Genomic DNA, 22,845 nt, shown 5'->3' with positions numbered 1-22,845 from the left:
GGGGGAGCCCTGGTGGCAAAGTGGTTAAGAGCTACAGCTGCTAACCAAAAGTTCGGCAGTTCGAATCCACCAGTCACTCCTTGAAAACCCTACGGGGGAGTTCTTCTCTGTTCTATAGGGTCACTATGAGTCAGAATCGACTCCACAGCAAGAGGTTTGGTTTTCTTTTGGTTTTAAGTCATTTTGTGGTATTCATTATTTTTAAAATATATTATGGGTGTGATAAAGTGTGCCAAAGAAATGCAATTGAACAAATGAAATAAGAGACTATGAATAGCCTAATAATTATAATAAAAGCTGCAAAAAAAATCCCAAAGAAAATACCATACCACTTTATGATTATAAACAAGTCAATCCGGGGTTTTAGTTACAAGCAACAGAAGTTGACTCTGGTTGACTAAGCAGTTTATTAAAAGGAGTTTATGAAAAGGAGTTGGGTTAAAATGGGTGAGTTTTATGGTATGTAAATTATACCTTAATAAAGCTATTTTTTAAAAAAAAAAAAGGATATTAGGTATACCACAGAGTCAGTGGGAGGACTGGAGAAAACAAGCTTGAGGCTGCTATACTTCCAGGACCCACGTTCTAAACCATCCTGCAGAGCTGGCCCGATGAGGAAGCCACTGCTGCTGGCTCTGTTCTCTGCACCCCCGAAGGCACACCAGCAGTCTTGCTGTCAGGGACAAACTTTGTTGTTGCTGTTAGTTGCCTTAGAGTCTATCCGACACATGGCAACCCCAGGCACAACAGACCATTGTGATCCACATGGTTTTCATTGGCTGATTTTCCAAAGTAGATCACCAGGCCTTTCTTCCTAGTCCATCTTAGTTTGGAAGCTCCGCTGAAACCTGTTCAGCATCATAGCAACACAACTAATATTACAGTGCCCATACTGCCAGCCAGCACTAAAGCTAAGTCCTGGGTGAGGAACTCAACATTATGATGACAGCCATCCCCTCTGCTTCCATCCTTGTCTACAAAATGGGTGTCCTGTACAGAGCCTGTTCTTCTGAAGTAACTTCTGTTACTTCTGAGGTAAAGTCTCACATGCCTATGCCCTAGCTGCAAAGGATCCTGGGGAACTGAGTTTTCTGGGTTTCTACCTTAGGGAAGCAGGTCTCATAAGGCTAGAGTCTTCCTAGACATAGCAAGACAGATCAAAAAGTTCTGGGCAGCCTAAAAACATGAAGAATGTCTATTTCAATAGCTTCCAATTTTCAATGGACTTAACCTATGTTTAGTCAAATTCTCCTAGTCCACTACTTATGATACTATACCTCTAGAATTCCATGTACAACCTGTGGCTTATCAAAAACTCTTGATTTCTCCACAAGTAATATAATAAATTTCTTAATATGGATGGTGATGGTATATACATCCTCTAGTGGTTGAGAGGAGCCCTGGTGGCCCAGTGGTTAAGAGCTCAGCTGCTAACCAAAAGGTCAGCAGTTCGAATCCACTAGCTGCTCCTTGGAAACCCCACAGGGCAGTTCTACTCTGTCCTGTAGGGTCGCTATGAGTTGGAATGGACTCCATGGCAATGAGTTTTGGTTTTTGTGGTTAAGAGCAGGAGCCCGGGGGTGGCACAAATGTACAAGCGCACAGCTACCAACCAAGAAGTTGGTGGTTCAAATCCACCTAGAGGCTTCTTGGAAGATAGGCCTGGATATCCTGCTTCCAAAACTCTAGGAAAACTCTATGTAGTGCAGTTCTACTGTGCAACATATGGGGTCACCATAAGTCAGCATCAACTCTATGGCAAGCTGTAGTGGTTAAGAGTATGATCTCTAGAACCAGAGAGCCTGGATTCAAATCCCAATTTAGACACTTATTAGCTGTGTGACCTTGGGCAATTTACTTAATCTCTCAATTTCTTCAACTATAAACTGGGGGTAATAATGGTAACCTACTTCATCCAACAGAATGTGTAAATTATCAAACAATATCATTAATATCACACACAGGTAAAATTTTCTGAAGATCATTCAAAAGTGGTTGCAGCAGTACATCAACAGGGAACTGCCAGAAGTTCAAGCCAGATTTAGAAGAGGACATGGAATGAGGGATAGTATTGCCGATGTCACATGGATCCTGGCTGAAAGCAGAGAATACCAGAAAAATGTTTACCTGTGTTTTATTGACTATGCAAAGGCATTCGACTGTTTGCATCATAACAAATTATGATAACATTGCAAAGAATGGGAATTCCAGAACACTTAATTATGTTTATGAGGAACCTGTACATAGCTGAAGAGGCAATCATTTGAACAGAACAAGGGGATACTGCATGGTTTAAAGTCAGGAAAGGTGTGCATCGGGGTTGTATCCTTTAACTAGACTTATTCAATCTGTATAGTGAGCAAATAATCAGAGAAGCTGGACTACATAAAAAAGAACGCAGCATCAGGACTGGAGGAAGACTCACTAGCAACCTGCGATATGCAGATGACACAACCTTGCTTGCTGAAAGTGAGGAGGACTTGAAGCACTTACTGATGAAGATCAAAGACTACAGCCTTCAGTACGGATTACCCCTCAAAATAAGGGAAATAAAAATTCTCACAACTGGACCAATAAGCAACATCACAATAATCAGGGAAAAGATTGATGTTGTCAAAGATTTCATTTTTACTTGCATCCATAATCAATGCCCCTCGAAGCAACAGTGAAGAAATCAAATGACGTATTGCATTGGGCAAATCTGCTGCAAAAGACCTCTTTAAAGTTAAAAAGCAAAGAGGTCACTTTGGGGACTAAGTTATACCTACCCAAACCATGGTATTGTCAATTGCCTCATATGCATGCAAAAGCTGGACAATAAATAAGGAAGACGGAAGAAGAATTGACACCTTTGAATTACGGTATTGGTGAAGAATATTGAATATACCATGGACTGCCAGAAGAAGGAACAAATCTGCCTTGGAAGAAGTACAGCCAGAATGCTTATTAGAAGCAAGTATGGTGGGACTTCATCTCACATACATCAGACATGTTATCAGGAGGTACCGGTACCTAGAGAAGGACGTCATGCTTGGTACAGTAGAGGGTCAGCGAAATGAGAAAGACCCTCAATAAGATGGACTGACACAGTGGCTGCAACAATGAGCTCAAGCATAACAATGACTGTGAGGATGGCACAGGACTGGGCAGTGTGAATAGAGTTGCTATGAGTCGGAATTGACTTGATGGCACCTAACGACAACAACAATCTCATAGCAGTATTGTGAGTTTTAAATGAGTTGATACTTTTAGAGCTCTTAAAATAATGATTGAATGGGTAAGAGTAAACTATTACGGGTAGTACATAACTGAAAGAAAATGGGAATGTACCGAACACTTACTATGTGCAAAGTTCATAAAGGGAGACTCAAAGGGGAAAGAGATGTGAGCCTTGCACACCATAAGCTAGAAACCAAGTGCAGAGGACAAATACATAAATAACTGATCCAAGACAGACTACAACAACTGTATAATACACAAAACACTATGGGAATATTTGTTGTTGGGTGCTGTCAAGTTGATTCTGACTCACAGCAACCCTATAGGACAGAGTAGCAATGCGGGAGCAGATCACCAGGTCTTTTTCTCCTACAGAGTGGCTGGTAGGTTCAAACTGCCAACATTTCAGTTAGCAGCTGAGAGCTTAACCACTGTGCAACCAGGGCTCCTTATGGGAATATTAGGATGGTGAAACCTACTGGAGAAACCTTGTGAGACATTTTGGAGTACGTCAGCTTTGAGCTGTGCCTTAAATAATGAATAAAAATTTAATGGGCTGATATTGGGGGGCAGGGAAGAGGGTGAAGGTATTCCAAGTAGGAATGGAACAATGTAAACAAAAGCCCAAAGGTACGAAAGGAGTCACAGATGTTTGTATGGAATAAAGAAAGTTCAGCAGGAAATAAGGCTAGAAAAGGAAACGTGGGCATTGTGGAAAACTTTAAATGCTAGGCTGGGGAGATGCCCTTGACTGTGAATGCAATGAAAATCTTCATCGTTTTTTACCAGGAGAGTCCCAACTCATCCCATATCATTTTATCCTAAACCCTTCCATTTTTTTTTTCTAGTCCATTAGTTACCCTCTTATACTAAGCTAGGCACTCTAGGAAGATATTAACTTTTCAAGGCTACAGAATGAAATGAATTAAATTTATAAGACAAATTAGAACCTGCTTTGAACTGGCCTTGCCTGGAGTTTTCCAATTCCCCATTGCTATATTCTTCCCTGAGCTGCCTGGAGGCGGTTTTTATTATCTAAGCAGGCAAAAGCCAGTTAGAACTATTTAGTGATTCAAGTTTTTTGGCATTTATGAGGCAAAGACATGACTGTTCTTCTCATTCATCTCCCTACTAGCACATTTCTTTCCTCTTACCCTCTCTGAGATCAAAAAAGGAGCCCTGGTGGTGCGGTGGTTAAGCACTCGGCTGCTAACTGAAAGGTCAGCGGTTTAAGTCTACCAGCTGCTCCAGGAGAGAAAGATGTGGCAGCCTGCTTCCATAAAGATTCACAGACTTGGAAAATCTATGGGGCAGTTCTGCTCTGTCCTCTAGGGTCGCAATGAGATTTAAGAGGAAGGTATGGAGAAATTAGGTTTAAGTCAAGCAGTTCCTTATCTAAAATTAAGTTCATTTCCTTTTTCCTTAGTGTTAGGTATGTTCCCTCCAGCAACAAATCCACAGAAAAAAGATGGGTGAGTGACTCCCTTGAACAGTGCTTGTTCACATAAATTCCTTTGGCCCCTAAGTTCCTGGGCTAACCCAGATCTGGCCAGAGTCCCAGGTCAGTTCAGAGCTCCCGCTCCTCTCCTCCAGCAAGAATTCCTTCACTTGGTGAGCCTTCTGAACCTGCAACCAGTGAGTTGGCTTTTGAAATGTATTCACCACTAAAACATACTCATGGCTCAGACTTTGAAAATATATGAAATGAATCCAAATTAAAGAGTATTCTAAAAGAAACAAGATTTAGGATTCCTAACCGGAACCCACCAGTAGATTCATGGGAGAAAAGACCTAGCGATCTGCTCCTGTAAAGATTGTTGATGGTGTGTGCCATCAAGTTGATTCCGATTCATAGCAACCCTATAGGACAGAGTAAAACTGCTCCATAGGGCTTCCTAAGCTGTAATCTTTATGGTAGCAGATTGCTAGGTTTTTTCTGCTTTGGAGCTGCTGGTGGGTTCGGACCACCTACCTTTCAGTTAGCAGCTGAGCGCTTAACCATTGCGCGACCAGATTACAGGCTAGGAAACCCTATGGGGCAGTTCTACTCTGTCATATAGGGTGGCTATGAGTCAGAATCGACTCAGTGGCACACAACAGTGGTAGGAAACAAATGTACTACTGGTAAGACTTAGGTGTGACTCTTCATAAGTCCATGTTCCATAAATTTTGTTCTCTGACTCAAAGTCAAAATACAAATTTCTTTTATTCTACCAAATATTGTTCTGGTTGCTTCACTAGTATGTACAATATAAACTGTCTATTACTAGTATCAACAGTTGCCATAGAGTCAATTCTGACTCATGGTCACCCCATTTGTGTCAGAGTAGAACTGTGATTCACAGGTTTTCAATGGCTCTTTTTTGGAAGTAGATCACCAGACTTTCTTCTGAGGCACCTCTGGGTGGACTTGAACCACCAACCTTTTGGTTAGCAGCTGAGCACATTAACCATTTACACCAGCCAGAGACTCAAAACCAAAATAGGAAACTCATTTGTTCTACCAAATACCGTCCCAGTTGTTGCTTCATTAGTATGTATAATATAAACTATCCATTGTTCGTTCTTAAAAAAGAAAAAGCACACTGATTTATTGGCTCACATAATTGAAGAGTCCAGAGTGGTTCCAAGCTTCAGGCATGCTTGGATCAGGGCTCTGGCTTTCTTTCTTTTTACCCTTGTATGTGCTGGCTTTGTACTCACATTAGCATTCCCTGTGATTGCAAAAGGGTTCTCAGCAGTAGGGCTACTTATTGGAAAATGATCTTACGATTTCACTGTAGACTTAATGGCCAGCTTCACGTCCCTTCAAAGTGTAGCAGGTGCTGCATTGTTACGCAAAGGCGGGACTCAGACAAATGGTTCTTCAAAGTATCACAGTGCCAAACCTCTGGTGTTGGACAAGGGGTAGGAGTTAAATCATCATGGGTGTCGTGGTCCAAGCACGTGGTCACTTAACGTTAGGTAGCTCTACTGGTCACTTGTCAGGGCAGCACACAGGACTCTTGCAATATCACATGGCTGGTTTTCTTCAGAGTCCTTCCATTATCGGTCCTTTTTAAGGAAGCAATGCACATAGGAAATATTAAGACCAACTGCAGTGGACATTAAAAAACCCATTGCTGTCAAATCAATTCCGACTCATAGCAACCCTACAGAGGAAGCCTAAAAATACATGAAAAAAAAAATCATTTCTAATATATCATTATTTATTATTGTATTTTAATAAGGTTATTCTATTTTCAGTCTAATTGGTAGATAAATGAGCTAATGTGTTTGACTGCTTGACATTTTCTCTGACATTTTCAGTGTTGTTGTTAATTGCCGTGGAGTTAATTCCAACTCATGGCAATCTTACGTTTAACAGAAGGAAACATTGCCAGTCCTGTGCCATCTTCATGATCATTGGTGTGTCTGAGTCCATTTTTGTGGCTATTGTGTCAATCCAACCCATTGAGGGTTTCCCTCATTTTTGCTGACCCTCTACTTTACCAAACATGATGTCCTTTTCTAGCGAGTGGTCTTTCCTGACATGTCCAAAGTAAGTGAGCCGAAGTCTCGCCACGCTCACTTCTGAGGAGCATTCTGGGGGCATGGTCAGGGCACTGAAAATAAGACTCTACTGCTGAGTGTATAGCAGGTGAAATGATCTAAGCCCTACTATGTGTCTACCACTGCTTTAAGCTCTTTTCATGTATTATCTCATTTATTTCTCATAACCCCCCAATGACGTAATTTCTATTATTATTATTCTTGTTTACAGATGAGGAAACTGAGGTTCAGAAAGGCAAATAAATTTCTTAAGGTCACATAGCTAGAAAGGGGTTGAGCTGAGCTCTGCATTCATACAGTCTGTCTCCAAGGCCTGAGGGTGAAACCAGTGTCCTGTACTGCCTTCCCGTGTTCTCTCCCCTGAACTGTACTGCCTGATTGTCTGCGTAGCACACGCAGACTGGGGGCCAGAATTCCCAGTAAGCATAAAACTGCTAGGAGTGACGACTTCACCCAGCGGTACCAACCATTCTGTGGGTGCTACGACCATTCACTATGATCAAGCTGTAGACACGAGACACTTAACTGTGTTGGCAAAGTGAAAGCCATTATTAGTATTTATAGAAACCAAACAGTAAACAACAGGAATAGAACTAATCCCATCCTCCTACACGCAGCTCACTTTGTAGGAGAGGAATCTGCTTACGTATCAAAAGGGAAGCCCAGCTTACCCTTTCCCTCAATTACCCATGTCCATACTTAGAGCTCAGCTGCTAACCAAAGGGTTGGCAGTTCGAAATCACCTGCCGCTCCTTGGAAACCCTATGGGGCAGTTCTACTCTGTCCTATAGGGTCACTATGAGTCGGAATCCATTCAAACAATGGGTTGTGTGTATATTTAGGTCACTCAGCAGGCAGTGCCATAGTTCAGGTCAGATGCTGTGTTCATGTCACCGCTGCCTTCCGCTTCTGCCTGCGCTGCCCTGCAGGTCAGCCAGAAAACACTCGCTCCCCTGTGCTACTCTGTCACTGGGTCTTTTTAGGCCTCTTGCTGCTGTGCTCTGCTCTGCCGCTAGGCCTCGCTGGACCTCCTTTGTGCTCTGCTCTGCTGTAGAAAGACCCCTACACAGGATCTTTTGAGCATCTGCAAGCAACCTCTTCACAGGCTGGGAGGTGGGGGAAGGGGATACGGGGGCGGTGCCAGCTCCATCGGCTACCTCCTGCCTAGGGGTGCTCATCTTCTCTTCAATGGCATGTCACTGCCTCTCTCCGCTTTTGGTATTACCAGATCAGTGTGTTGCAGCTCAGTAGGTGTTACAGCCTTTGACCCATATTACAGATCTTTATGTGCCTTTACCAGCTTCTCAGTGCAGGGACCCTGGGTCCAAATGACACACTCGCTCCAGGCTCTTGAGAGTCAGAAACTAATGCAAACCAAACCCGTTGCCATGGTGTCAATTCCAACTCTGAGCGACCCTATAGTACAGAGTAGAACTGCCCCATAGGGTTTCCAAGGACCGGCTGGTGGATTCGAACTGCCGACCTTTTGGTTAGCAGCCGAGCTCTTAACTATTGCACCAGCAGGGCTCCTGATGGTCAGAAGGTCTCCCAAAACCTCTGTGAGATTGCCATTTATGTAGATAATTTCAAGGCCTGGCCCTCCCAGGAGGACGAAAAGGGACTGAGCAAATCCCTAGGTGGATGCCAAGCTGTTTAATCCTATTAGGTGGATTACAAACCATTTATGTGGCTACTAAACTGACCAATCCCTGAAAGCCACTTACGCAGATAATAAAATAGACCAATCACTTGCAAGACTGGGCCTTAACCAATCATTTTGGGAAGAATTATAAACCCGGGGCTAGAAGGTCATATATAAGAGAAACCCATTGCACTGCACTGATGCTCCCTAGTTATGTGACAGAAGATGTCTCCCACTCCAGAAGTCACTTCCTAAAAGCCTTTTCTCTGGGAGTTCCATAGACTTCTTGTTAAGCATCAGGAATAGAAAAGCTTGTGTCCAAGCCCTTTTCTCTCCAGGAAGCATTTCATTTCCTCTAGTATAATGACCCTCTTCCCTTTTCATATAATTCAACAATCTTCAATACTTAGACCAAAAGCTACTATTTGATCCTTTAAAATATATATTTTTTTACTGTAAAAGAGATACATGCAAACTGTAAAACTTTTTGAAAAGAAAACATGGAAATATGTAAAGAACTGAGTAAAAATCCATTTAAAAACCCTGAGATAATAACTGTTAACATTTTTGTGTATTTCCTTCTAGTATACATACCATGGTATTATGCTTTTTTCATATATGGTTATGTGGTTTTTCCATAATCCTTTTTTTTTAAATTGTGGCAAAAATATATATAACATGTGCTATTTCAACACCCATAATTTCTTTTTTTATTACTTATACTTCAGATGAAGGTTTACAAAGCAAATTAGTTTCTCACTGAATAATTAATACACAGATTGTTTTGTGACATTGGTTGCTGTGATGGTTAAGATTGTGTGTCAGCTTGGCTGGGCCGTGATTCTCAGTGTTTATCTGTGATCACTCCCATGATGTGATCTGCTATGAGTAGCCAATCAGTTGATTTGGAGTTTTCTTGGGGGTGTGGCCTGCATCTGAATATAAGCAGACATTTTGGCTTTTTGCTTGCACTGCTGGATGCTGCAGCTGCCTCCTGTTCATCTGACCTCTGGTTCTTGGGACTTGAGCTATCAGCTCATCTGCTGATCTTGGGATTCATCAATCTTCACAGCCTGTGGGCAGGAGCCCCGCTCTCCGACCTGCCTATCTTGGGTTCACCAGCCCCTACAGCTACGTGAATCAGGAGAAGCCTTGTGGTCTTGCCTGCCAATCTTGGGATTTGTCACGGCCTGTGAGCAAAAGCCCTGCTCTCCAACCTGCCGATCTTGGGTTCGACAGCCCCTATGTCTATGTGAATTGGGAGAAGTCTGTATTCTGATCCATGGAGTTGAAACGTTCCAGCCTCTATAATTGTGTGAGCCATTTCCTGGATCTACATCTCTATATATATTTACATGCTTTACTGGTTTTGCTTCTCTAGAGAACCCAGCCTAAGACAGTAGCCAACCCCACAATATTTCAATACTCTGTCCTTCTTGACCTTGGGTTCTCCATTACCAGCTTTCCTGTCCGCTCTTGCCTTCTCATCCTTGTCCCTGGGCTGGTGTGCCCATTTAGTTTCATTTTGTTTTATAGGGCTCTCTCATCTTTGACTGAAGGGTGAACCTCAGGAGTGACTTCATTACTGAGCTGAAAGGGTGTCTGCAGCCATACTCTAAGGGTTTCTCCAGTCTATGTCAGGCCAGTAAGTCTGGTCTTTTTTTTGTGAGTTAGAATTTTGTTCTACATTTTTCTCCCGCTCTGTCCAGGACCCTCTCTTGTGATCTCTGTCCGAGCAGTTGGTGGTGGTAGCCGGGCACCATGTAGTTGTGCTAGACTCAGTCTGGTGGATGCTGTGGTAGTTGTGGTCCATTAGTCCTTTGGACTAATCTTTCCCTTGTGTCTCTGGTTTTCTTCATTCTCCCTTGCTCCAGACAGGCTGGCACCAGTGGAGTATCTTAGATGGCACTCACAAGCTTTTAAGACCCCAGATGCTACTCACCAAAGTAGGATGTAGAACATTTTTTTTATAAACTATGTTATGCCAGTTGAGCTAGATGTTCCCTGAGACCATAGTCCCCGGCCCTCACCCCAGTAATTCAGTCCCGCAGGGAGTTTGGATGTGTCTATGAAGCTTCTATGACTTTGCCTTGGTCAAGCTGTGCTGACTTCCTCAGTACTGTGTACTGTCCTACCCTTCAGCAAAGTTACCATTTATCTATTGTCTAGTTAGTGTTTTTCCCTCCCCACCTATCCCCTCCTTAGTAACCATCAAAGATCGTTTCTTTCTGTGTCAACACCCATAATTCTCGAGAGTAACAACTGTGTCCATCTTGATCAACATATTTTCAGGGTCTAGTACAGTACCTGGCATATAACAATAATTAAAACCTAATTATTTGATTTAATAAATAATAACGATTAATAAATATTTGCTGAATGAATGACTGCCATAAAATATTCTTCCAAAACTTTTTAAAAGGCTATGTAATTATGAATCTGTGAAATAAAATGTAACTATGAAATCCCATTAACCACGTAACTCATTTTCAGAGGTTTCACCAGGGTAAAAGCAAAGTGGTGTAACAGAAAGAACCCTAGCTCAGCCATTTTACACATAACAATGTACATACCACATTACTGCTTAAAATCTCAGTTTCCTCATTTGTGAAACGAAGGGGTTGATTGTACTGCTTGCTAAGATTTGCTCTATTTTTATACTATATCATTTTTTTCTCTTTTAAATAGTGTTACTGTTTTTAAAAAGATGCACAAGTACTACAGGTGATCAAATTGACAAAGGTAACTCAAAAGGTTAGAATGAGAAGCTTAGCGGGTGGTGAGTTTATGTTAATGATGATGAAGTAATTTGGGAAAGGATATTGAGAAAGGCGGCACAACTTGAAGACTGCAACCAATGTCACTGAAATGTACATGTAGAAACTGTTAAATTGTTGCATGTTTTGTTATGTATATTTTCACCCAAAAAATTTTTTTAAATCACCTGTGCATAATGTGCTCCATTAAACCATCAACTATATGAGACCAAACATTCAACGTTTACCCAAAAGCAAAGATGAGAAGGTAAGGAGGGCAAGGGAAGCTAGATCAATGGAAACAGATCAAACAGAAGGGAAATTATGAGAAAGCTGACACATTGTGAAAATTGTAACCAATGGCACAGAACAATTTGTATAATAGTTGTTAAATAGGAACCTAATTTGCTGTTTAATTTCACCTAAAACAATAAAATATTATTTTAAAAAATTTTTTACAGATGCACAAGTAGTACACAATATATTTTATTTGAAAATATTTTAGTTCAGAATTACATAAGGTAAAACATGAAATTCCCCTTTCACAACCACCCGCATCCCCAATACCATTCTCCTCCCCAAAGGTTACAACTGGTACCAGTTTGATATATGTTCTTCCATCCTTTTCCTATGCTTGTATACATATATCTCCAAATACAAATATGTAACTTAAAAAACCATAAATGGGATCATATCATATGTCTTATTTGGAGACTTACTTCCTCTTCTATCCCCCATTTTCCCATAATACGTCTTTGGGGCTCTTTCATATCAGCACATCTAAAGTGAATTCATTTTTATAATATGGATATGGATGTCACTGGTTATTAAATTATTCCACCAGCAATAGACAAAGGATTTTTCCAGTTCTTCACTACTAACAATGCTACAATAAATATCCTCATACTGCATAGCATAGTGGTTATGAGTGTGGGCTTTGGAATCAGCCTGCCTGCCTTCGAATCCTGGCTTCATTACTCCATAATGTTACCTAAACTCTCTGTGCCTCAGTTTCCTCATCGCTAAAATGGGGATCACTGGGCTAGTTTTAGATTAAAGTAGTTAATATATAAGTAAAATTCTTAGAACAGTGCCTGGTACACAGTATGCTAAATGCTTTGCTATCATCAACATGATTATAATAATTATTATATGTATCTTTGTGCACATCTGCAAGAATTTCTGGGGGACTGATCTCTAGAGATGGAACTGCTGGGTCAAAGCTATGCACATTTAAAATTTTGAAAGTTTTTTCCAAATTGCCTTCCTAAACGGCTTTATCAACTTGGACTTTCATCGGCAGTGGCTGAGAGTGCCTATTATCTTGTGCTCTCGCTACACTGGTCATTATCAGTTTTAAATATGCTCCATTGCTAGATACCTGTGCAATTTTCAAACTGTAGGCTAATTACCTGTTGTCTTTCCTTAGCGTCCTTTACTATCAAGATTGAAATATAAGACTTCTACTAGTTTCTAAGGCAAGTATGGGCCACAGCTTTTGACCAGGGTAGCTATAAAATGAATCCAAACCCACTGTGGTCAAGTCAATTCAAATTTATATAGGACAGAGTAGAACTGCCCCACAGGGTTCTCAAGAACAGCTGGTGGATTCAAACTGCCAGCCTTTTGGTTAGCAGCCGTAGTAGCTCTTAACCACTGTGCCACCAGGGCTCAGGGTAACTATAGTCAGCGGTTTTAGGCTGGCCTTGTCTATATCTTCTGTGCCTCTCTGTAGTGATGAAGTCCATGTACTCTTTAATATGTCTGTTTTCTTTTGTATGGTTTTAAGTAAAATGACACTAAAATCTTATATTTACCTCAAAAAAGACCTAAAAACAAAAACAGAACACAAAACTAGTATCAGGGAGTTAGTACACATTGTCAAAGATTAAAGATTTAGCAGAACATCACAGTTGAGTTTAAAGAGGTTTTAGACATTAGAGAAATGTGTCTGAGCTTGTCTTTTAGCAGAGTGGTGCGCAGTCAGCTTCTGAGTCAGGGCTTGAGCTGCGCCCGGCTGAAGGAATGCTTCAGGCTCCACCCAGCCCTTTGGGATTGGGGCTCTTAAACAGCCAAAAACTCTCTAGTGCCCTCCTCTGGCCGTAATAAGGAGCTACATGCTTCAAAGTTCTCTCCATTCATAGTATTTGTTTAAAGGTTAACATCAAAGGGTTAAGCAGAAGGGAAAAATTAATATTCCAGGAGAGAAAATTAAGTCATTTCAGAATCAATTTCAGACTGAAGTTTTTATTAATACTTATTTAATTGTTCAATTGAGGAAACCAAAAGGAAAAATAAATACAACTACATTTCACAGCTTCCTCTTGTGTGTACTTCCAAAACAATAAAAATCAAATCTCTACTATGCAAAACTTTTAAATTCCTAAATCTCCAGATGTATTCATCTAGTGTGAGCAATGCAAGCCTTATATAAACCCTGATACTATAGGGAAATATGAAAATAATAGTAGTATCAAAAGACTTTCTAAAACTGTAATTACTGATTTAACTATGCTCTTTATATATGAATTGCCCCATGTGGATGACTGGGTGATGGGAAAACTTTCCTTTCCTTGCAGCTCTCAAAGTCTGAGATTTTCCTTTTGACATCCCTCTGATCTTTATTCAAATGTCACCTTATCAGTTAAAACCTTTCCTTACACTCTATGTAAAAATGTATCTTCCAGCCTCACCCTCTACAACTCTCCCATCCTTGTTCTGTACCTCCCATAGTTTTATCATTCTTCATAGCACTTAACCACCAAACGTAAGTTTACTTTTCAAATATTGAGATATAATTACATGCCATACAAGTTACCCATTTAAGGTATAAAGTTTAATGTTTTTTTTAATATACTCAGAGCTGTGCAACCATCATCACAATCAATTTTAGAACATTCACATCACCCCAAAAAGAAACCCTAGACCCATTAGCAGTCATTCTCCTTAAACCCCCTAGCCCCTACATAGTCCTGTTGTTAGCTGCCATGGAGTCACCCCTGACTCATGGTGACCCCATGCACAACGGGATGAGACCTTCACCCAGCCTTAGGCAACTACTAATCTACTTTGTGTCTCTATACATTTGCTAATTCTGGACATTTCACATAAATGGAATCATACAGTATGTGGGTTTTTGTGACTTTTTTCCTTTCACTTACCATGTGTTCAAGGTTCATCCATGTTACAGTATATATCAGTACTTCATTTCTTTTTATGGCCCAACAATATCCCACTCTATGGTTATACCACATTTTATTTATCCATTCATCAGTTGATGGACATTTGGGCTGTTTCCAGTTTTTGGCTATTATGGATAATGCTGCTATGAACATTCATGTAAAAGTGTTTGTGTGGACATCTGTTTTCATTAATTTTGAGAATTTTACTTTAAAAAAAATTCCGGTTTATTGTCTGTCTCCCAACTAGAATGCAAACTCAGAGATTTTTGTCTGTTTTGTTATATCCGCACCACCTACTACCAAGCCACCAGAGTAGGTGCTCAGTCAGTATTTGTAAAACGTGTGAACTGTTCTCGTCTCTCCTCTGCGGAAGCTCAAGTCTGTTGTTGCATGGAATCCTTCAGTTCCTCTTAAATCTGGTCCCAAATTTTATCTACGGCCAGATTAGTCATCACTAGGAGGAAAGGGAAGGCAAATCCTTTAGGTCACTGCTGTAACTCCGCATTGTCCCCAATCCCAGAGCTGGTTTTATCACACCCCATCCCTATTACATCTCTGTACTTATACCAAGTGGCTCTGCTCTTCTCACCACCCCAAGTCCCTACTCAAGATATAATGAAATATCAAGGAATCTTTGAGTTGGGGTGGATATCTGAAATGTCAGCGAATATTCTGTATTTCGCTTAGAACCAGCTGTTATTACTCATCAGTGCTTCCTCTAAGAGAAAAAATAAAAAAGGAAATCTGAAAGAGTTATATACTCAGGGACTGCAGCATTGAAAGAATTTAGAAGCCTACTTTCTGCTTCACAGTGAGCCAGAAAGAAATTTTTATCAGAATTATTCTTCCGAGAGAAAATACTAAGTTCTAATGTTTAAATAAGCTTTTGTATTTTAGATCATTTCTATGTTGGAGACAGCCTGTGAATTTAACCCAGGGTTCCCCCAGATAGCCAGACTTAAAGACAATACAGGCAGTCCCTGGGTTACGAGCAAGATCGTTCCTAAGTGTGTCTTTAAGTCGAATTCGTCGGTAACTTGGAATACGTGCATGTGGTTCTTATTTATCTTACTTCGTGCAAGAAAAGGCTTGAAGCCTTTTCAATGATTAAAAGCTGCACTTGCAACAAGTGAGGGTGATTGTGATGAAGAATTTGTTTCGAGTAGGAGGTTGGTTCAATGGTTTCAAAGTGAGGGCAAATTTACATAACAGTAAAGGGCAAGTACGAGCTGCCTGTAAATTGGGCATTCATAACTCAGGTACTGTAACAGCATAACACACTCACATTAATCTACAGAATGTAGCTAAACTTTGAATAAGAAACAAACTTGAGCTGTAAACTTTCACCTAAAGCACAATTAAAAAAAAAAAAAGAATTTAGCGCGCACGTGTTGAGAACCTGCAATGTGAGAGCCCTGTGCCAAATCCGATCAGCCGCAGACCTAAAGATGAGTAGACCCTGCTCCTGGCCAAAGGAAGGAAAAGGACAAAACACATTTCAGCCCAAAAGCTGGAAAATATATTTATTGTACTACTACAGGGTCGCTATGAGTTGGAATCAACTCGATGGCAACAGGTTTTTGTTTTTTGTTTTTTTACACAGTACAGTTGTACTACTGTAGTAGTACAGTTCTTAAAACTTTCACTAGTTATAGCATTATATTAAATACTGGGGATAAAAAATACGAATGCCATTGTCCCTGCCCATGAAGTGTTTCCAGTGTAGCATAATGCTGTGCAAAAAAGTACTCTAAGAGCATGGAGGAGGGAAAGATTGATTCTGGTCGGGTTCCTGTATTGAAACCTGGCCTAGAAGAATTTTGGAAGGTGGAGACAGGCGGGAAAGGCATGCCAGGTGAAGAAAACAGCCCGAGCAAGGCAGGACAATGGCTACTGGGCGGATCCCTGGGTATAAGAGACTAAGAACGTCCAGGACCTCAGAATTCTCAAATCCAGTTTTGCCAGAGCCAATCATCCCCTTTAAGGTCCTTGTGAAAGGCAAGGCATGATCAGGAGGTTTGGCCACAAAACCCAATGCAGATACGAGCCCACGTGTGCAAGGACCAAGGACTCTCTCACCACTCTTAGGCAAGAGCCTAAGCAATCACACAAGCCCAGCAGCATCCTGCCCTTTCCGCCCAGACCTCCGATCAACTGCCAAGCTCATGCATCTTACCAGCTCAGGGGCAAAGAAGAGCCAATTCAAGGAAAAGCCTCCAAGACAAAAGGGAGGAAAATCAAATATTTTCCCCCAAGGTCTAGAGCCTTGATTGCCTCATCCAGGACCCAAGGCCTTGCTATTCAAAATCAGTATTCAAATGCGAGAATTGTTTTAACTGCTACGAAACAGCAGTTAACTGACTGGGCACACTCCTTAACAACTAGTACTCATAATCTCATTACTACAACAGTGTTAAATCCATTTTACACATGAGGAAATCACAGTCTTAGGAGAGACTTACTCATGGTTTTATAGTAGCCAAACCATTGAATTCAGGCTGTCTGACCGGAGTCCATGCTCTTGACCATTAATTGTATTCAATATAAATTCAACAAAGAAATGTGTAATCTAGTGTGGTTGCCTAATGTTCTGTCAATACCCAGAGCTAAAATGGATTGACTTCCAGCCAATAATCTCAAAGTCTGGAACTAATCCAGTCTTCAAGGGCAATAGCTGAGATGAGTCAGCATCAAGTCCACTGTTTTAGAGTCTATTCTACCTTGTGGCCCAATTCTGATAACTGCATGTTGTGGATGCTGTGGTGTGCTGCCCTGACCCCTTTTTTAGGAGCAAGACATTCATTCTCTCAGCTGCTGCCTCAATACAGGACAACTCTGAAGGGCCTTCCCTGTCCAGAGCTTCCTCTAGGAATGGAGGACTCTGTTACAAAAAAAAAAACAAAAAAAAAAAAACAAACCCACTGCCATCAAGTTGATTCCGACTGTGACCCTATAGGAGAGAGTAGAACTGCTCCATAGGGTTTTCCAAGGAGCGGCTGGTAGATTCGAACTGCCGACCTTTTGTTTAGCAGCTGTAGCATGCCACAGCTCTCAATCACTGCACCACCAGGGCCCCCTCTGTTATAAATATATCACAATTCATTCCTTTATAGGTGTTCTCAAGAGTACTCCCCCAAATACCCTTTACGCAAATCTTTTGCCTTATTCATAGTCTGTTTCCCAGGAAACCCACCCTAAGACAGTTGGTATAGGAGAGGTGCTAGATCACCTATTAGCCAGCTGTCAGTAATGCTGTCATTGGTGGTAGGTGGAATACTGATAGCGCCTAGCAGGCTATACAGGTGCAATTGTTTAAACTTTCACCAGTGGTAAAAGGGAAGAGAATTCACTGCTGGTCAAATACCACAGGAGTTTGAGAGGTTTGGTGGAAATAATAATTATAAGGTGTATGGAATCAAATGGATCTTTCTGGGTCTCACTGATTCACTGACAAAAGACAAAGAAAGGCTGAGGGTAATTAATCAACAATTTCAGACCAAGTGTGAAAGCCAGAAGGCCTACATAGCAGCAAATGAAGAGGCTCTCATGGCCTGCTGGGGGGCAGAAAAAATGAAACTCCAGGTTTTTATAAGGGTCTTGGGGTCCCAGAGGTTGATGACTCATCTCCAGCAAGACTGCTACACCAAAAGCGGTCTCTGACTAGGAAGGAGCGGTCCTGAGACTTGGGATGGGGACATCTTGCTTGATGTACTTGAAAATACTGAATCCTCAGATTCTCCTGAATCCGCTGAGCTCACTTCTACTTCTCCCCATAAAAGGCTATAGACTCCCCCCTTGAAGATGATGCATAGGCTTCTGACTTAAAGAATACAGGCACCACTCTTGAGGGTCTATCACATATTCCATCCTGGCCACTGGTCCAATAAATAGGGTTAAATTACAATATAACCCAAGCAGGGAAGTGCTGGATTGGCTAAAGGAGGAAAAAGAAGATACACTGAAGGAGCTAGCCAAATATACAGGTAGTCCTTGACTTACAATGGGGTTTCATTCCAAGGACTCTGTCGTAAGTCGGTTCTGACATAAGTTGGTTCTGACGTAAGTCAAATACCTCATTTTCTTTTTCTTTTCAGTTTTCATTATTATTGCCTTTTATTCTCAGTATCTTTATAAATCTGATGTTTATTTGTCTTTAGGGGTTGGAAACATTACATATAAACTTACAGATGACATCAGCAAATTACACAATGCCAACATTATATGTAGTGCATATTACTAATGATAAAATGTACCAAAAAAAAAAGGACAGAAGACGTGCAGTTCATCAGAACTCCAATATGTTGTAAGTCAGGGACTACCTGTACTGGCAGGAGCTGGGAAAGTTTATATGGGAATGGATTTTGAGGGTGCTGGATCAGGGAGGATAGAATATAAAGTTGGATAAGAGAGAGTTTATCAATATGGCTCAAATTCAACTCATTAACATAATACATATGACCTTGTGATAATGGTTTTTGTATGTCTCTCCAACTTGATTTTTTGCCCCAATTTAATCTCTTTATTCTAGCAATACCAAGCTACTTAGACCAAGCTCTAAGTAACTCCACCTTCTCTGTAAAACCAGTAACTACTCTCCCTGCCTGGAATGTTTACCATACTTCAACCCCTGTTTTGCCCCTGCCTTAGCCTACTTCTCTTTCAAAACTCAGCCCATCTAAGAATTCTTTATGTTAATGGAAACACAGATTAATAAATCTTTTGGGGGAAATAATTTGGCAGTGCGTGCTGAGAGCCTTAAAATGTTTATACATCCTCACTCAGTAATCTCACTTTCCCCTTGAAGAGTGGGGATCTGAAATATCGGCAAAAATTTATGCACAAAGACATCCAACATGGCATCTTTATTATTACAATATATATATACACATATAACCCAAACATCTGAAAATACAGTTATGCAAGTTACATCATACAAAGAAATTGTATGCAGCTATTGATAGATATGTTTAAATAATTTTAATGATACAAAAATGCTTATAACATGCTAAATAAAAACTAAAATGTAAAATTTAATATGATCTAAACTTTGTAATAAACTGATAGGAAAGCATATTTAAAGAAAACATGTCAAAATCTAACAGTAATTATTGGTGATCCTGGAAATATTGCTTTTCTGGTACAACAACAGACACATAGACCAACGGAACAGAATTCAGAACCCAGATGTAAATCCATCTACCTATGGTTACCCAAAGTCCATTAAATAGGGAAAAGACAGTCTTTTTAATAAATGATGGTGGCAAAACTGTATGTTCATCTGTAAAAAAATGAAACAGGACCCATACCTCACACTATACACAAAAATGAACTCAAAACAGATCAAAGACCTAAATATAAAACCTAAAACAATAAAGATCATGGAAGAAAAATAAGGATAACACTAGGAGTCTTAATACATGTCATAAAGAGAATACAAACCATAACTAACAATGCACAAACTCCAGAAGATAAACTAGATATCTGGGAGCTAGTAAAAATTAAACACTTACGCTCATCAAAAGTCTTCACCAAAAGAGTAAAAAGAGAACCTACAGACTGGGAAAAAAATTTTGGCTATGAAATATCCAACAAGGGACTGATCTCTAAAATCTATAGACTACTTCAACACCTCAATAACAAAAAGGCAAACACTCCAATTAAAAAATGGGCAAAGGATATGAACAGACACTTCACCAAAGAAGACAATCAGGTGGCTAACAGACACATGAGGAAATGCTCACGATCATTAGCCATTAGAGAAATGTAAATCAAAACTACAGTGAGATACCATCTCACCCCGACATTACTAGCACTAATCATAAATAACAGAAAATAACAAATGTTGGAGAGGTTGTGGGGAGATTTGAATTTTTACGTGCTGCTAGTGGGAATGTAAAATGGTATAACCACTATGGAAAATGATACGTGGCCTCCCTAAGAAGCTAGAAATAGAAATACCATACGATCCAGCAATCCCATTCCTAGGAATATATCCTAGAGAAATAAGAGCTGTCCCACAAATAGATATATGTACACCTATGTTCATTGCAGCATTATTCACAATAGCAAAAAGATGGAAACAACCTAAGTGCCCATCAACAGATGAATGGATAAACAAATTATGGTATATACACACAATGGAATACTATGCAACAATAAAAAAACAATGATGAGTCCGTGAAACATCTCACAACATGGATGAATCTGAAGGACATGATGCTGAGTGAAATAAGTCAATCACAAAAAGACAAATATTTTATAAGACCACTATTATAAAAACTCAAGAAAAGGTTTACACACAGAAAAAAAACACTGATAGTTATGAGGGAGGAGAGGGGTAGGGAGGGGAAATCACTAACTATATAGTAGGTAAGTGTTAACCTAGGTGAAGGGAAAGACAACACATAATATAGGGGAAGTCAGCACAACTTGACCAAGGCAAAATCGTAGAAGCTTCCCAGATACATCCAAACATCTTGAAGGACCAAGTTACTGGGGCTGAGGGCTGGGGACCATGGTTTCAGAGGACATCTTGGTCAATTGGCATTAACATAGTTCATAAAGAAAATGTCTTACATCCTACTTTGGTGAGTAGCATCTGGGGTCTTAAAAGCTCGCAAGCGGCCATCTAAGATACATCTATTGGTCCTATCACATTCGGAGCAAAGGAGAATGAAGAAAATCAAAGACACAAGGAAAATATTAGTCCAAAGAACTAATGAACCACATGAGCCACAGCCTCCACAAGCCTAAGCCCAGAAGAACTAGATGGTGCCTGGCTACCATCACCCACAGCTCTGACAGGGATCACAATAGAGGTCCCGGACAGAGTGGGAGAAAAATGTAGAACACAATTCAAATTCACAGAAAAACACCAGACTTACTGGTCTGACAGAGACTGGAGGAACCCCCGAGAGTATGGCCCCCAGACACCCTTTTAACTCAGAACTGAAGCCACTCCCGAAGTCCACCTTTCAGCTAAAGATTAGATAGGTCTATAACACAAACAATAACACACATGAGGAATGTACCTCTTAGTTCAATCAAGTATACAAGAGCAAATGGGCAACACCTGCCCAAAAGTAAAGATGAGAAAGCAGGAAGGGACAGGAAAACTGGACAACTGGACATAGAGAACCCAGGGCAGAAAGGAAAAAGGGGAGAGTGGTGACACATTTCAGGGATTGCAACCAATGTCATGAAACAATTTGTATACAAATTTTTGAATGAAAAACTAATTTGCACAGGAAACTTTCTCACCTAAAACACAGTAAAATTTTTAAAAATGCTTTTCTGGTAAAAAGTAGATTTCAGAACAATATGTTTTTATTTCAGTTTCTAATTTTAATTTAAAACACAGAAAAGTTGATTAAAGTTTGGAAGAATTAACCCCTCTCCCCCCGCAAAAAAAATGCTTTTCTGTATTGCCCTAATTGGCTCAGGGAACAGGCACTGCTTTCATAATCAGTAAAAAGCAATAAGTGTTATTTTTTAGACTCAGCTTAAATGTCACTTTGGGCAAGAAAGGCCCCTTTCTTCCACAATATCATGGTCCTTATCATGGTCCTTGGAGTCACTGGGTGGTGCAAATGTTTAATGCATTTCGCTGCTAACTGAAAGGTTGGAGGTTTGAGTCCACCCGGAGGCACCTCAGAAGAAAGGCCTGGAAATACAATTCTGAAAAATCAGCCGTTTAAAACCCCATGGAGCACAGTTTTACTCTGACACACATGAGGTCACCATGAGTCAGAATCAACTCAACGGCAACTAGTACAATCATGTATTGACCAATCTGCACCTCTCACTAGATTATGAGGGCAGGAATTTTGTCCTTTATTTCTATAACTTTAGTATCTATGCAATGCCTGGAATATAGCAGGTTCCTAACAAGTATTTGTTTTGTTAGAGGGGACTGTTGTTTTTGAACTTTAGACTAGGACAGGTGGTCTCTCTTATTCTGAACCTAAGAATGAAAACCCCGTAATTTATTAAAAGCAAATGGTTTTGAAGAAACACTACACCAGTGAATTTTAGGTAGGTGAGTGAAATCTGTATTATTTAAGGTTGGCAGTTCAAACTCACCCAGCATCTCTGTGGGTGAAAGATCTGGTGATCTGCTCCCATTAAGATTACAGCCTAGAAAACCCTACGGGGTTTTCTACTCAGTTCTACTCTGTCACATGGGGTTGTTATGAGTCAAAAAGTGACTTAAGGGCATCTAACAACAACAGATATTGTTTTAAACAAAATCCAGGACTCCTGACAAAAAGAATTAGAGTGAAAGCATGATGAATGTCGTAATTATTCCCTGAACTACAGTCACATATTAATATGAATATTTTCCTCAAAATAAACTCAAAACTTAACACAGTGTCCTTCCAGATGAGTGTGAAGGAAGGCAGGTGTTTTCCCAGTGCTATTCTACTCCTTGCAAGCAGTCAGCCCCAGTGCAGTACTTCACAGCTAGACTGTAAACAAAAGTTAATCCAATTGG

Source organism: Trichechus manatus, unplaced genomic scaffold (assembly GCF_000243295.1).
Source record: "Trichechus manatus latirostris isolate Lorelei unplaced genomic scaffold, TriManLat1.0 scaffold00021, whole genome shotgun sequence".
Taxonomy (NCBI): Eukaryota; Metazoa; Chordata; class Mammalia; order Sirenia; family Trichechidae; genus Trichechus; species Trichechus manatus.
This window is presented reverse-complemented; position numbering follows the sequence as displayed.